This window comes from Sturnus vulgaris, chromosome 8 (assembly GCF_052056855.1).
Source record: "Sturnus vulgaris isolate bStuVul1 chromosome 8, bStuVul1.hap1, whole genome shotgun sequence".
Lineage (NCBI taxonomy): Eukaryota > Metazoa > Chordata > Aves > Passeriformes > Sturnidae > Sturnus > Sturnus vulgaris.
Window position 1 is genome coordinate 4,378,901 of NC_142250.1, and position 16,279 is coordinate 4,395,179.

The 16,279-nt window shown below is 44.2% G+C and overlaps 1 protein-coding gene across 2 annotated transcripts in view; it reads left to right on the forward strand.

Moving 5' to 3' along the window:
* Positions 1 to 16,279, forward strand: part of PRKG1 (protein kinase cGMP-dependent 1) — a 361,647-nt gene that overhangs the window by 251,119 nt on the left and 94,249 nt on the right. The window lies entirely within an intron of this gene.

Below are 16,279 nucleotides of genomic sequence, written 5' to 3' on the forward strand. Positions count from 1 at the left end.
GGATTTCCATGTCAAATCAGGTGTTCAGGTGCTGATCGATGTAATTAAGGTTCCTTGACCTCTTCTCCTCAGAAGCCACTTCGAGGTGCTCATGATTTTGGAGTTGTTCCCCAGCTCCGAATTCCTACTCCTATTTCAAAGAAGGATCTCTTTGCCTGGATGTCAGGGATGGAGCCATTACCTGCCTGAACATCTGTCCCAGTTCCACTGGATTGGGCCAGGTTTTCAGGGAAGGGGAAGGAGGCAGGAATTCAGACAAGCAGAGGCAGCTGAAGTAACTAATCCCAGACTGTTTGGGTTGGAAGGGACATTGAGGATCATACCATTCCACCCCCTGCCATGGGTAGAAACACCTTCCACTATCCCAGGTTGTCCCAAACCCCAGTGTCCAGCCTGGCCTTGGACACTTCCAGGGATCCAGGGGCAGCCACAGCTTCTCTGGGCACCCTGTGCCAGGGCCTGCCCACCCTCCCAGGGAACAATTCCTTCCCAATTTCCCATCCATCCCTGCCCTCTGGCACTGGGAAGCCATTCCCTGTGTCCTGTCCCTCCATCCCTTGTCCCCAGTCCCTCTCCAGCTCTCCTGGAGCCCCTTTAGGCTGTGGAAGGGGCTCTGAGCTCTCCCAGCCTGGCTCCAGAGCAGAGGGGCTCCAGCCCTGGGAGCATCTCCGTGAGCTCCTCTGGATTCCCTCCAGCAGCTCCATGTGCTATTGGTGCCCCAGACAGAATCGTCCGAGATTTAAAGTTCTGTGGTTGCAGATGCACAGGAGGAGATGGAATTAAGGTCTCATTGGCATTTTCAACCCATCTGCATTTCCTAATCCTGTGCCCTCACTGTTCCTTCGCTGTTTGGGATTTAGCCTGGTAATCCATGGAAGATGTTGTGTGTGGGGATCTGAGCAGCTGGAGCGAGAGACAGCAACAAAAGTGTTTTAATTTGCTCACAAAACTCTGCAGATCAGTTTTTTGTGCAGATAATGTCAGGTCTAAACTATGTCACATGGATTTGCCTCATTGCTGGGTATCCCGTACTTGAGACAGCTTTGACATTTATGTGTGTGCATGTATTTATAGATAATTGCTGGATATATAGAAATTTGAAATGTTCCGTGCCAGGTTGGATTGGCCTGGGATAGTGGAAGGTGTCCCTGCCCATGGCACAGGGATAGACTTTAAAGTCCCTTCCAACCCAAGCTATTCTGGGATTCTCTGACAATACTTTATATCACATTGAAATATATAATATTTATCTATCATAGTTGCAGTATAAATAGATATTTAAATATAAATATGGCTAATTGCCCTAAATCCAGCTGTAGACCACTAAATTTACTCATCCTGGGTTAACAGGAGAGCAGCTACCACTTGGAAGTGCTGGGAATACCATTCCCACATCTCCCAGTGTGCATTTTGGGAATTCTTTCACTGGAAGCATTAATATGCAGAATCTTAATTTATTTGAATGCCTTATTGAGATCCAAGTGCCAGTGATGTGTTTCCTCCAGCCTCAGGCAGCCTGGCCTTGGCTCTCAGTGAATCCCTGGACAAACAGCAGAGCCAAACGGAGGGGAGAGGCAGAGAAATGTGCTGAACCCCACAGGCACAGGCTGCCAGAGATGGAAATTCCTCCTGCCACTCTGGGTGCTGAATCTGGGATCCCAGCTCCTGTCTGCAGCCACTTCAGCAGCTCTGCTTGTGTGCTGAGTGTTGCTTGCCAGCCTCTTTTTTTTTCCTTTTATTTTAATTCCAATGAAAGACTGAATTTCAAAAGGCCCAAATATTAAAAAAATAAAACAACTCAGAATTCTTCCCTGTTGCTTGTGGAGCTCCTGTTGTGGCTCCTGGTGGAGAGTGGGATCTTGGAGGAGATTTCATGGCTTAATTCAGCTTTAAGAGCTGTCCTGAGCCTTCCTGCAGAGATGCCAAACATCCTTCCTGCTCCATACTGCCCAATTAGTATGGATCAGAAGGCCTTGGGATGCCTTTGGTTAATTAACAGAGGCTGAACAGAGTCCTGGCTTTGTGGGATTGTGTAGCAACAGTGAATAGAAGAGGGAAAATGTGCAAAATTAATTAGCTTTCCATAGAATCAGTGTTTTTTAAGGCTTATTTAGGAGAGAGGATGGCTCCTGGATAAAGGGAACCAGGTCCCTGGTCTGTCCTGCAGGCTCTGCCAGCACCAAGGCAGGTATTGATGTGATACAGAGCCAGAAATCAGATTTGAGAGAGATTTCAAAGTAAACGGGGAAAAGTTTTCCAGCTGCCTTTCCAGCACTTTTCCAGCCCTTTTTCTGGGCACCTCCTTTTCCTCAATCAACCTCCCAGTGGTGGAAAAAGCCACTCCAGCAGTGCCATGGGCCAGCATGGGCCAGCACGACATGTGGCAAAGGCAGTTTTGAACAGAAAAAAACTTCCCCAAATTTGCTTCATCCCAAGATTTTCTTTCTTTAATTTATTGTTATTATTTTTGGCAATAGTGCATTGAGTGGATGATCAGGTTTTCAGGAGGTCACTAATAAAATGCTAATTTCTAAAGCTGCCCCTCTCAGGTTATGCAGGTGTTGGGATTTAAATATTCCCTGTTTCCAGCTGGATTAAACCTAGCTGGGAGATATTTTTATGCTCTCTAAGCGGATTCTCCAGTTGATCCATCACTGTTATGAAAGAAAGGAAAAAAGAAAAACAAAATATTTTTTGCTGTAATCTTAGATATTTTCCAAGGTTTCACAAATATGAAAAGAAGGGATTTAAGCAAATGTATAATTTATTATTTGCCCTGGTGGTTTTGCCAGCTCTCTTAGAGACACACAGGATGGATGTGGATTTTTTCATGGCACCTGGGACAACAGAGAGGTCACAGGGGACAGCTCAGGACCTCCAAGTTGTCTCTTCCCTGATCCAGCCTGGTTCCTAAATTTCCAGCATCTGTTTGTTTACTGTTCCCAGTTTCCAGAGACTCTACAGCAGCTCTGGGGCAAGGAATTCATGGCATCTGCTTTTCCTGGGATTTTCTTCATTGCAGACAGGTTGGGACGGATGGATTGTTGGTTGTCCTTCACTTCCTGGGTGGAGAAAATCCAATCAATTAATTCTGACTGAAATTTAATTAAAATTTGGGCATTGAGAGGGTTTTGCTGTGGTGGAAGTGGATGAGCTCAAGCCCCTCTTCCCAAGCAGTGCTGCTGACAGCCTGGGTCGAGTAATTTTTGGGCTGGATCTCCCCATGGATAAGGTTCCTTTTTTGTGCTGAGGGTTTTGCTTCAGTGCTGGATTCTTTTTGAGAAGCTTGGAAGGAGAACATGTGGCTCTCTGGTCTTTTGGGCATCTCCTCCTGGGAATTTATTCAGCAGTTTCCAAAATTCCGTAATTCTCACCCACATATCCCTACTTACAGACATATATTGCCTGGTTTTGGTGGGAATGAACCCCAGAATGAAAATCCAGCCTGATGCTTACTTGAAAATATTCCATGATTTCCACCCTTCAAGCCAAGTTAACACAGACAATGCCTTTTCATCTGTAAAAACAGGGGGAAAATACAATCAGCAATTATATTAAGGAAAACCCAAATATTAATTACCCTGATGAGTGTTTTCCCTTTGATGCCAACATTTTCCTTGCTGGATTTTCCCATAGCGTTGCCCACAGTGACACCTGCTGGAGTCTGGGACAAGGTTGGCGTGCAGGCCCTTCTGAGTGAGTCCTGCCAGGGATTAATTAGGAAAAAAATCAAGGGAACAGTCCCTTCCATCATGGAGACACCTGTGGCCACCCAAGGAATGACCACCAGGCTTGGAATGCTGGGAATATCAGCTGGAGACCCTCCATCAATGGGATCAATCGTTAAAACATTTAAAGCTTTAAAGCAAAGGTCAGATGTGAAGATGGGGAGATCCTCTTCCCATCCTCAGACCTCCACAAAATATGGCTGTGTCCCTTTCCAGGGAATTTATTTCCCTTGGGAAATTGGATTGCTAACATTTGAGGGTTTGTGCCTCTGTGGTTTTAAAACATCCCCTCAGAAGCTTTGGGGATGTATTTGAAATTCCTCATTCTCAGAGTGGCATTTTCAGTGTCTGGGTTGTAATAATAGGAATTGAAAAGTGTCCTCATGATAGTAAAAGCCATTTCTTAATCCATGGCATAGGATATCCTAAAATATAACCTTGAGGAGGGAGGAATATTCAGTCTGGAGTTACTGGTGAGGTAAAATGGGAATGGTTTTATTTCCATGCTGCAGCAAACACATCGCAGAGAAAATTTATTTTTATTTTTAACACCCTGTGAGTCTTGTCCTTAATAGGGTATATCCCATGAAGCTTTCTAAGTGGAAATCCTCACTGTAGGGTCAGATCCCATGGGACTGGTGAGGTGTTGGGGGATTGGAGAGCTCCCTCTGGGACATTTATCAGTCACTAGGACAGAGTGTTTGGTGACAGAGTGTTTGGTGACAGCTCCATCCTTGTCCTGTGTCCCTTCCTGGTGGAAAGGGGATGTTGTTGTGCTGGAGAAGCTTTAGGTTTGACTGGGAATGAGAAAAAAGGGGCTTTGGAGTTTGCTTTTGTGTTTCAGAGGATTAATTGATCTGGATGGTTCCTTCTGGTCTTAAAAGGGCATGAGATTCAAACCTACATTCCTGACCTTCAGAACTTCTGGGGAATCAAGTACAATGTGGAACTTCTGCTTTCATTGGAATCGTTCCAGAATTATGGAAGGAAGAATATGGGACTGCTCTGATTTCCTGTCCCTGGCAGTGTCCAAGACCAGGTTGGGTGGGGTTTGGAGCAACCTGGGATAGTGGAAGGTGTCCTTGCCTACAGAACTGGATGAGCTTTAAGGTCCTTTCAAGCCAAATCACCTTGGGATTGTGTGGCTGGATTTGGGGGCCAAACAGAGGGGTTTGGGTGCAGAACTTCAGCAGTTGTGGAACAGGGATAGAAGTTTTCATCTCAGAACGTCCTCATTGAGGCCGCCATTTGTGTAACTCCAGCTTGGAGGTGACCTTTGGAATCTTTTTTGGAACGTCCCCATAAGAGGTTTGGGTTTCCCTTGGAGGAAGGGTTGGACTGGGGCTGATTCCCAGCAGATCCTGGCCAGTGTTGAGGAGGTGAAAGAAGGACTGTTTCCATGCCATTGGAATTGGTGATGGATATCTGATGGAAATCGAGGGGTGAGCTTCCATCAGGAAAATCCTGTGGTCAAAATGTAGGGAAATTAAATAGGATCCCAGAGAAATCCACCTCTAAAATGCAGACTGGAATCAGGAAGGGTTTGTTTCTCCAAGATCTTTCCAACCCTCTGCTACAATTTTAAGCAGCTAATACCATTTAGACAGCATGAATTGCTGGGTATAGCCCATATCCTATGGATAATCCAGTGTAAGGGGTTGGGACTGACATGGTTTAATCCTGTGCTACCCAAGGCTGCTTTGGGGTTGGAAAAAGGCATGGCAAATCCTGGTCCTGGAGTCAGAATGTGCGCACTGAGAACTCCAGGTGGGATTTACAAGTGTCTTGAAGGTCTCAGGTCACTCCTTCCTCACTTTCTCTCAAGTGGAAATACTAAAAATATTCAGACCCACCATGGTTATTCCCATTTTAAAAAAGGGGCAAATTTTGAGGGACTGGTGAAGGGACAGCAAAGTAAATCAAGTATTTTCGTGAAAATTCCTTTTCTTCCATTATTTACTTGCAGTCAGTCCTCAGAGATGTGATGTGGGCAAGGACACAAACCAGATTTGCTGGGGGATGCTCCATATCCCTGGTTTTCTTCCCAGCGGATGGGATGGGAGGAGTCAGGGCAGCATCTCCCCAAAGCCCCTGCCTGGGGCACTAAGGAGCACTTGGAGCCCTTTCCCGACTCCTTTGGTTTTCCAGCAGTGCCAGATGTCCCCTGTCTGGAATGAAATCTGAGCTGCTGTCACCCTGCCATGTCACACAGGGGCTCCCATGTTCATTCTCCAGTTCTCCCAGTGCATCCCAGTGCCCAGCTGGGTGTTGGGAGCTCACCCACACTCAGCACAACTCAATTTTCCTCCCAAAAAGAAGAAATTCCCCCTCTCCCCTGCCAAACTACTTATATTCTGGGAGGGATGAAACTCAGCTTCTATTGGGATGATCCTAGTCTGTGGTTCTTCACCTGAAAGTAATGGAAAACAGGGATCTTTGTGCTTCAGCAGCTCTTCCTGTGTTCAACATGAATTTAAAAAAAAAAAAAAAGCTTTAAAAATGAACAGAAAATGGAAATAAGTGATTCTGGTGGTAATTTATAGACAAGTGTGGGGAGAAACAGCTCCTTGCTGGGAAAACTGAGGCTGCTGCTGGAATGAGAAAGGAGGTTCCTCTGTCAGCAGAAGAGATGAGCTCTGCTCCTCCCATCCTGTGATTCCTATCCACTGGGAGATGTGAGAAATGGGAATAATGTAGCTGCTGCTGTCTCAGGATTTTCCCTGTGTGGGATGGGATCCCATCTCCATTGGGGTCAGACTTCTCTGCTTGTAAATCCAAATGGCCATTTCCCAAATTCCTGCAGAGAAAGCCACACAAAGTAGAATTCAGAGCTTAAAAAAGCCCTGCTGAAGGAGTTTCAGGATCATTGTGTCCTTGCCTGGTCAGGAAAGGGTCAGCTGTGCCTCATGCTAAAAATCTCACCTAGTTTACATTTCCCAGCCTTGCCCTGGTTTTCTTTTCAGGACTGATATAAGAGATGCTCCCAAAAAATCTGCTCTAAAGCACAAAATAGCTGGGAAAAGTCCAATATTTCTGAGTGGGGTCATTGCATGAGAGATTGATGGAGGTGGTACTGCTGCAGTCAGTTCTTGATGTGCTTCATCCTTCAGAAATCTCAACTTTTACCATCTTCTGAATTCAGGATGTGGTTTATTTTTTTTCCTCACACCTTCCTCTTTAGTTACCAGTTGTCCAGCATTCTGGAATAAGTTGGAGGCAGTGGAAATGTCCTTTAAAATTTTCTTCCAAGCAAAGCTGAAATAGGTTCATGCAGCTCCAGCCAAGTCAATTTTAGCAACAGAGAGTCTATTAAACAGTAAAAAAACCTGATTTCTGCACTTGGGAGGAGATACTTTGCATTTCTATTGTAAAATACAGGTTTTATCCCAATTTTCCAAATTCTGTTGTCAAGGAGATGGTGGCAACCCAGGTGAGGGGCTCATGGCAGCTTCTTTTTCCATTGGGAAAAGTTATTATTGATGGTTCAAAAATGGAGATTTCCCAGTTTATGCACAGAGTGAAAGTTCACTTGCTGCTTGAATAAATATATTTGGGGCAAACATTTGATCTTATGGAAGTGTGATTCAGATCCAGAATTCCTTGTTGTGTGGACTGGGAATAGAGGCTGAGTTTGTGCCGTGTGGGTTGATAAAACTCCGTCTTTTTTGTACCTTTTGGGGAGTTGATGAGAGAAATCAAGGGAAAAGGAGGATATTTTCCAGCAGCAGCCAAAATCCATGGGGATCTAACAGGGAATATGAACTGAGAGAGTGTTTAATTCATGTGCCAAACTCAGGGCTGGTTGTCACCTTCACAGAACCCTCAAAGTGGAAGCAACTGGTGAATTCAGGGGTTTAAATTGGGAAAATGACCTGTTCCAGTAAAAGTCTGTAGAGGATGGATAAATTCAATGCTTTCTGTGATTTCCCTTGCAGTAGAGTTGGTTTCCAGTGATAATTTGAAGTACATTTGCATATGGAGATGTAGAGTCTTCTCTTTGGTCTAGACCACAAAAAGAAAATATATTTCATAGCAGGTGACTGGAAAAGTGGCAGAATATTTTGAATTAATATGCATTTTTTTATTCCTCGTGATCAATTCTGAAATGAGTTTGGATCCTGGTGGCAATGCAAATACCTGGGGTGACTAAGCATGTGAAATTTGGAGAAAATGAAGGAGAAGAAATGAAACAAATGTGTTGATTTAAGTTGTTTACTTCCAGTTTCATTTTGGCAAGGAATTGATTCCCATTCTAATAACTGTGGAACAGACTTGTGGACTTAGGGAAGGCAATGGGATTTCCATACACATTCTTCCACTATTAGGAGGGAAACCAAATCAGAGCTATTTAGGAAAGGATTGAAGAGCATTTCTTTTCTTGCATTTCAATGAAACTTAATTAAACCCCTGTGGACTTGAGCTTCTGGTGATTGGAGAGAGGTTTTGTGGTGCAGTGCCATTGTGGGGTTCTGTTTCTGGCTGGATTTCCTCAAAGTTCCTGTGTTTTAATGTCCAAAGGAAGCTGGGAATGTCGTGGAATTATAGAGATTTCAATCCTCCAAAAGCCTAAAATTGCATGTATGTGACTGGCCCAAGGCACACAAACGTCTTAATTTATTTTTTAATAGTATTTTTTTTTCTTTGCTGAATTTTACTATTTGCTAATTTTTACTTGGGGTGACTGATGAATTGATTCCACTCTGTTGCCTAGGGATCCTTTTTCTAATTACTGATTCTCAGCTAATTCTCCACATTTCATAGTCATTATCTTTGAATCTTGTATTATTTAAATTCCCAAGCAAAGCTTTTTGGTGTTTTGACTCCAATTTGTGGCTTGATATGTGGCCTAATACCACTACTGCCTTTTACCCAACTAGTTTGTTATCTGTTATCTCCCCTGGGAATAAATCCTGTGGGTTTTTTTCCACATCAGTTCATCTTGTTTTCCTGGAAAATCTTGTTGCTAAAGCTCTTCTCCCATTTCTCCTGACCCTGTGTTGCTCTCACCCTCTTGGCATCTCTGCTCTCTTAATCCTTGAACTCTTTGAATTCTCCCTCTTGATCTTTGAGGTTGGTCTTGATCTTTTGCCTTCTTTACCCCTCCCCTCTGTATCTCTGAACTTCCCAGCTTTCTCAGCATCCTCTTCTTCCCCCATTCCTCATCCTCCCCAAATTCTTGTTTCTTCTCAGCAGACAGTCCTTAAAAAAGAGAAAAATTTGCAGCACAAGAAATCCTCACCCACACAGGCCAGCTCCTGCTCTCCAGCCAGTGCCAAGGGCATTCCAGGAATGGCAGAAGGAAAGGGCCAGGAGCTCCTCCCATCTTGTGCACTTTCCCTTTGGAAACCAGGAACCTTGGCATTTGCCAAATATGGTCCCTTATCCACCTTGTTGCCTTTTAATTATCCCTGAAAATTGCATTCAGTGTGCGTTGGGTTGAAGTCCAGTAGAATGTAAAAGTAAGAGGATAAAATCACAGTCAAAAGGACAATGTCATGTTTTTCATCACTAGGAGATGAAACCATTGAGGTTTATCCCCAATTCATGTCTTTCTCCTTAGTACTGCTTGGTTTAGGGGGCTCCTGAGATGAGCTGTGTTTGTTCTATGGCAAACCTAATAAAATCTGTTCGATAGCTCACAAATGCTTCTATTTATCCACTGTTAATCGGCATGAGGAGAGTTTTGTGAAGGTTGGGTGTTCTGGTGTAAAGACCTTGACTTTGATGGTGTAAAAGTAAACCAAACTGCTCAGCTGTGTGCTCTGGGTCATGGAAATACCAGAGATGTGGAGCTGCTGCTTCTTTCCATGAGGGAAGTCAATCTTCAGGCAGCTTCTGAATTAGCACAACAGTAGTGTCTTGTTTACAGCTTAATGCAAAAGATTTGAATTCCTGGTGGAAATTCAGTCTGGATTTCAGGACCAGTAGTTTCACCTGAGGAGTTGTCAGAGCTTTAGTCAGAGTTGGAAAAATCATAGTTTGGAGATGGCCTTTTGCTTTAAATTTGAATGCGTTGAGTTTCTCTCTTCCACAGTTTCCATTTGTATAACTTTATTTATTCCCATCTCCCAGCAGCTCAGCTGGGAGAGCGCTGGGTCCAGATCAGTTTATGGAGGTTTTTTTTGCCTTTGGGACACTGAAATGGGAGGAAGTTTTGAGAAAAAGGAAGAGCAGGAGGATGCCAGCCCTATCTCCTTCCCTCCTGCTCACTCTCAGCACACCACAGGGAAATGCAGACACAGGAACAGGTGCCAAACACCAAAAGAAACAACCAGAAATTAAAGCAATAATTTAACCGAAGAACTTCAAATTATGCACATTTCTCACATCTTTGCATTTCAGGAACAGCAGGGCCCTGTTGTTTATCCCCTTTGGTTTATCCATTTCAATGTGTATCCCATGGATTAGTTGGAGGCTGTAGTTGCTTTGGCTTCAATGAAATAATTGGTTTTTTTACTGTCCCCATACATCCTTTTAGATTACTTTTCCCTGGAGCAATCCCTGTTCCTGAGCCCTCAGAAGCACAGATTATATCTTGATATAATACAGATTTTATCTTGATATGACCTCCATTGAGGACAGTTGAACTTATTGTGGGGAGTCATCTCTTAAATCATAGCTTAGTTTTAAGCATTTACTCTTGGACCAGGGAGTTGGATCAATAATCCTTATGTGTCCCAACTATATCCAACACTAGAATTCCAAGATTTGTATTATTTGTATTTGTAATATTGTATTATATGTATTATTCCAAAAGTTGTGCTGCGTCCATGCACAAACAGCCACTTCAGGAGGTGTGTTAAGAGCCTTGCTCAGGGATGGTTTTCCAGTAATTGGAAGCAATCCATAAAGTGCAGAAGGGCCCTCAATTGAAGAAGACAGCCAGAGTGTCCAGCTCATTCCCAGGAGTATTTCCCTCGGTGCTGTCACAGCCCATGAAGGAGCTACAGTGATCAATGCAGAGGAAATGTTTCCCAAAAGGATTGGATAGGGAGAGAGGCTCTTGTCACTGTCACAGCACAGCTTTTGCTCTAAAGTACATACTCAACAATTCTGGTAGGAGATCAAAGAGCTGTATCTTTAAGGAGGAAAAGTAAGTTTGTAATACATCAGTGTGAAAAACAAAAAAAATGCTGCAGACCATTGCAGCTCAGCTAGAGCCACCTGAGTGAAAATCACAGGATCATGGAATGGTTTGGGTGGGAATGGACCTTTAAAGCCCATCCAGTGCAACGCCCTGCCATGGGCAGGGACACCTTCCACTATCTCAGGCTGCTCCAAGCCTCTTCCAGCCTGGCCTTGGACACTTCCAGGGATCCAGGGGCAGCCACAGCTTCTCTGGGCACCCTGTGCCAGGGCCTGCCCACCCTCCCAGGGAACAATTCCTTCCCAATATCTCATCTATCCCTGCCCTCTGGCACTGGGAAGCCATTCCCTGTGTCCTGACCCTCCAGATCCCTGAAAATAGTCTCTCTCCATCTTTCTTGTAGGCTCCCTTCAGGTACTGGAAGGCCACAATTAGGTCCCCTTCCTCATCTCCTTTCTCAGTTCTGTGCTCCATAATTATCATGGAATTAACGGCATGAGTTAACCCTCTCTTCCCCTCATCACTGCATCTTCCTCGTGTTTTAATTTCCCACTTGTTGCTCTCTAGTTAAGCTGCTGCTTGGGTGTTGAGATGTCTTAAGTGTAAAAAATTAGGGATAAATGAAGAGAGGACCACAAAAGCATAATCCTCCCCTCTGGCTATTTCATGCAGCAGCATTTTTAGATAATCCTCGGGAGTAGGACACACTGTAAAAACAGGGAAACAAATCTGTATGATTTTAAGGAGTTCACTACAGAAGACTGATATTTACCCACTTGGTTTCTGCAGCAATTTCAGCAAATAAATATATTTTTCCATTTTGTTTGTATGTCTGTTGTCATTTTAGGATGTTTAAGGCAGCAAATCCTGAACAGGAAAAATAAATCTTCTAAAAGATGCTTCTGTTTGGAATTTTGCTGACAGTTCTGTGAATATTTTTTAAAGCACCAGCAAAATAACATATTTAGGTTATTTTTATTTCATTTTACAAACACCCTGGATGCAATGGGTGGGACATGGAGAACTGTCATCAACCCCATGTTGCCATCACTGGTTTTTGTGGTGCAAACCCAGCTCTAGCTTTGAAGTCCTTGTTTCAAAGCCACCTTTGTGCCTCTGCTCCCCTGAGGGCACCTTTGGCGCCGTGGGTTACGGAGCATTCCAAACGCCCTGTTCCCCACCTTTTCCCAAACACTCTCAGCATAAACACGGCAGTCAGAGGCATCCAGGTGGAGGAAAAAAGGAGGTTTTCCTCAAGTTTAACTGTTGGGTTGGTCTCCAGAGTAGAGGTTTCTCCATGAGGCCTGGTCCAGCTCAGACATCTCGTTTTTAGTCAGGGTTTCCCCACAATGCTGGTCAGCTCTGAGACATTTCATTTTTAGTCAAGGTTTCTTTGCGAGGCCTGGTTGAAGTTTCTTCACGAGGCCTGGACAGGATCTCAGACATCTCAATTTTAGTCAAGGTTTCCTCATGAGGTCTGAGTGGGCTCTCAAACGTCTCATTTTTAGTCAAAGCTTCTCCATGAAGCCTAACTGAGGTTTTTCCCTGAGGCCTGGTCAAGGTTTCTCCACACAACCTGGTCAGATCTCAAACATCTCATTTTCAGTCAAGGCTTCTCCACAAGGCCTGGGCAGGCTCTCAAACATCTTGGTTTTAGTCAAGGCTTTTCCATGAGGCCTGGTTGAGGTTTCCCATGGGTGGGATGTCAAACATCTTGTTTTCAGCTGAGGTTTCTCTGTGAGGCCTAATTAAGGTTTATTCCATGAGACCTGCTCAAGGTGTCTCCACAAGGCCTGGTCCAGCTCTCAAACATTTCATTTTTAGTTGTGGTTTCTCCATGAGGCCTGGTCCAGCTCTCAAACATTTCATTTTTAGTTGAGGTTTCTCCATGAGGCCTGGTCCAGCTCTCAGAGATCTCAATTTTAGTCAAGGTTTTTCCAGGAGCCCTAATTGAAGTTTCTTCACAAGGCCTGGTTGGATCTCAAACACCTCATTTTTAGTGGAGGTTTCTCCACGAGGCCTGGGTGAGCTCTCAGAGATGTCGATTTTAGTCAAGGTTTCTCCAGGAGGCCTGGACAGGGTCTCAGACATCTCATTTTTTGTGGTATTGGGGAGCAGAAGCTCCAGTTGAAGTTTGTGACTGCTCAGCCAAGCTCAGTGGGCCAAAGTCCTCAGGCAGATGTGAAGGTGTGACATTGCAAAGGTGATTTTTTTTGTGTGGTGGGTGAGATGTGCCCTGGTGTGTTGGGGACAAAGAAATGAATCACACATTAACTGTTCTGAGATGGATGGATTCGGGTGGTCACGGAAATATGGTTTGTACATTGCTTTGGGTCCTGCATCTGTGGGAGATTTTCGTCCTGGGGACCACTGGCACTCAAAAAAGTTTATTGACAAAATTTGGTGCTATTGGGCCCCACTGCTCCTAATTTTGTCTGTTTTCAGTACAAGTTGGTCTCATAAAAGTCCAGTCACTCCTGAAGAGAACTTGCATTGGATATATCTCCACTCAAAGAAATGTCCATGTCCACTGATTGACACTCTACACAGGATGAGGGATTTCATAAAATGGGATAATTGCCTTTCTTAAAGCATAATCTGACTCGATCACAAGATTGGTAGTTGTCCTGTGGGGTAGCTGGAGCAGGTCATGGAGACCTATCCATGTCTTAGCCTCTCAAACCTGCTGAGTGAGCATTCTTTCCCCCCGCCACCCAACGCCTTCCTTTGGTGATGGGATTTTTTTGATCATTTTAAGTACAATTGACAATAGAAGTAAAAGAAAAAAAAACTGGTATTTTTATAGAAGCTGCTCTTACTGGACAAACAGGGATCTCCATGGGAGGCACTTGATGGAGGACTTCAAAGGGAAGAAGAGCTTCACTTTTGTTCATTTAGGTTGGAAATGCTATTTTGTGAAAGATTCCAGCTTCTCTGTATGTTGAGGGACAGGATGAGAGGAAACAGCCTCAAGCTATGCCAGGGGAGGCTCAGGTTGGACAGCAGGAGGAATTTCTGCATGGAAAGGGTGCTCAGGCCTTGTGAGGGGCTGCCCAGGGAGGTTTGGAGTGCCCATCCCTGGAGGTGTCCAAGGAAGGGCTGGAGGTGGCACTCAGTGCTCTGGGCTGGGGACAAGGTGAGAATGAGTCACAAGGTGGACTCCGTGGTCTTGGAGGTCTTTTCCAACCTCAGTGATCCTGGGATTCTGTGAACTTTTGCCAAAACTCTTCTTCAGAGATCTTTGATGGTACCAGAGATACCTGGGGAGGTATTGCTGCCTCTCAAGTAGGGCTAAAAGCAAGAGCCTTGTCTTTATTTCCACTTCCACGTGCCCTGAACAAGCTCCTGGGCACTTTGCCTGCCCACGATGGTGCTCTGAGACTGGACAGATAGCAAGAATTCCATCAGAAGGGTGAAGCACAAAGATTTGTGTTAGAAAACAGGGATTTAAGAGCAGGAGCGTTGCTAAAGGATGGGAAAGATGGGTTGATTCAAGCACGAAGAATTGCAGGTTGAATTAAGTGTGAAAGAAATGGCTTGGAATACATAAACATGAGGATGTGGGTGGCAGGAAGGGCATGGAAAGAGGTGCCTGTGAGGAGCAGGTAAAAGGAAATGAAAGCTCTGGGCACTCAAGGAAGGACTAGAGGAATGTGATTGGAATATTGGAAGAAGGACTTGGCTGAGATTAGAGCTCAATTTAAAACAGAAGAGATAAAATACACTGAAATGAGAGGTAGCTTTAGGTGCTTCGAAGCTCAAATTTGTGTTCCTTCCATTCCTTTGGCTGAGTTCTGGATGGGAAGTTTGGGAAGACTCATGCATGGGAATGGTTAGGATCTGTGGGTGGGAAGTTTGGGAAGACTCATGGGTTGGGAAGAGCCATGTGTGGGAATGATTGGGAAGAATTAGGGGTGGGAATGGTTGGTGGAATTTCTGGGTTGGAATATTGGAAGAATTTGTGGGTGGGAATTGATTACAGCAGCAGGACTCAGACTCGGTTCTGCAGTGGTTGGTGCTAGTGATAGCTGGTGAACAAGACCCAGAAATGGCCTTTTAGGGAGCAGGTTTATCATGTTAAATTGCCCAGAAATCATATAAAAATTACCAGTATTGTATCTAACGGATATGGATTATCTGTTTTAAATTTGGAAGCCATTAGCCCAGTATTTTCGTTAATTAGATTTTTGGGTGCCTACAAGATTCCACTTGAGGGGGTCTGATCCCAACACCTCCTAAAATCAGGCCCTTCCAAGGAATTGCACCCAGGTGGTCAAAAATGTGCACCTTAAATCTGGTCTCCAGAAACACCCAACATAAGCAATAAAACTCTGCAAGTTTGTGTCCAGGTCTCCTCCAGACTTTTTTTCTTCCTCTTTCTTCCCACTCTGGCACATGAAAATGGGAAAAACTGTGAGTTCTGTTATCAGTCTGTAAATGATAAAAAGGTTGGGGTGTAAAAATAGATAAACAAACTCAGCTCATCACAACATCCTTGAAAGAAAACATCTCAAGCTTAACCAAATTTGAGGATTTGGATTAATTCCCCTGGTTTGGCTCCAGTCCTTGCTGATTTATACGTACTTTGGAATTAGATCTGATGGTGAGTGCAGGGCATTTTTGGGGTGATTTTGGTCCAAATTTGGGACAAATACCCAATACTGAGATAGAACACCCAATATACCTCCAGCACTCCTGGTCATCGTTGAAAAATTCAAAAGACATTTATCCCAAGGGAGATGCAGGAGAGGTTGGATGGGAAGCTCTTGGCATCCCCCAGCCTGCTGTTGGTTGAATTTGCAGGGGCAGAGCATCTGGGATGAAAATTCCAAGGCTGGGGGGGGGGGGGGGGGGGGTCTAAATATCAATTTAAAATCTTGATTTAGAAAATATTTGGGTGTTTTGGTGATATATAAATGCACATTGTTTTTGATGGGATGACACAAAGGCTGAAAATACCCTACAAGTTTAGATGCCAGCATTGATAAGCTGTGACATGAATTTAGCAAGGACTATTCCACAAATCAAGGCAAAAATGGACAGATTAAACTACTGTAATAACAGGAGAAAAGCAAAACTTATTTGCTGAATAAAGCCCTTGCTAGCAAAGCTGGAAAACCACCAAAACCAACACAAAAAAATTAAAAAGAAAGAAAAGAAAATTTTTACACCAGACTTCTTATTGCAGTTCAGTTCGTGTAGCATATTCCCCGTTGGAAATTCCTGTGTCTCGGTGATGTGCTAAAAATGGATTTAGGCTGTGAGGATAATTTATCTGTGTACAGGCTGGCACCAGCACAGCCAGAAGAAAAATGGGCAAGCCACAAATGCTTGCAGTTTAATTATTCTATTCCTTACCACACAACAATCTTTAAGTCACAGCCAGTGTCAGGCTGGGATAAAAGGGGTCCAGGGTGATGTTCTTGCAAAGCTGCCAAAATATGGGCTGGAGAACAGGCTCTGC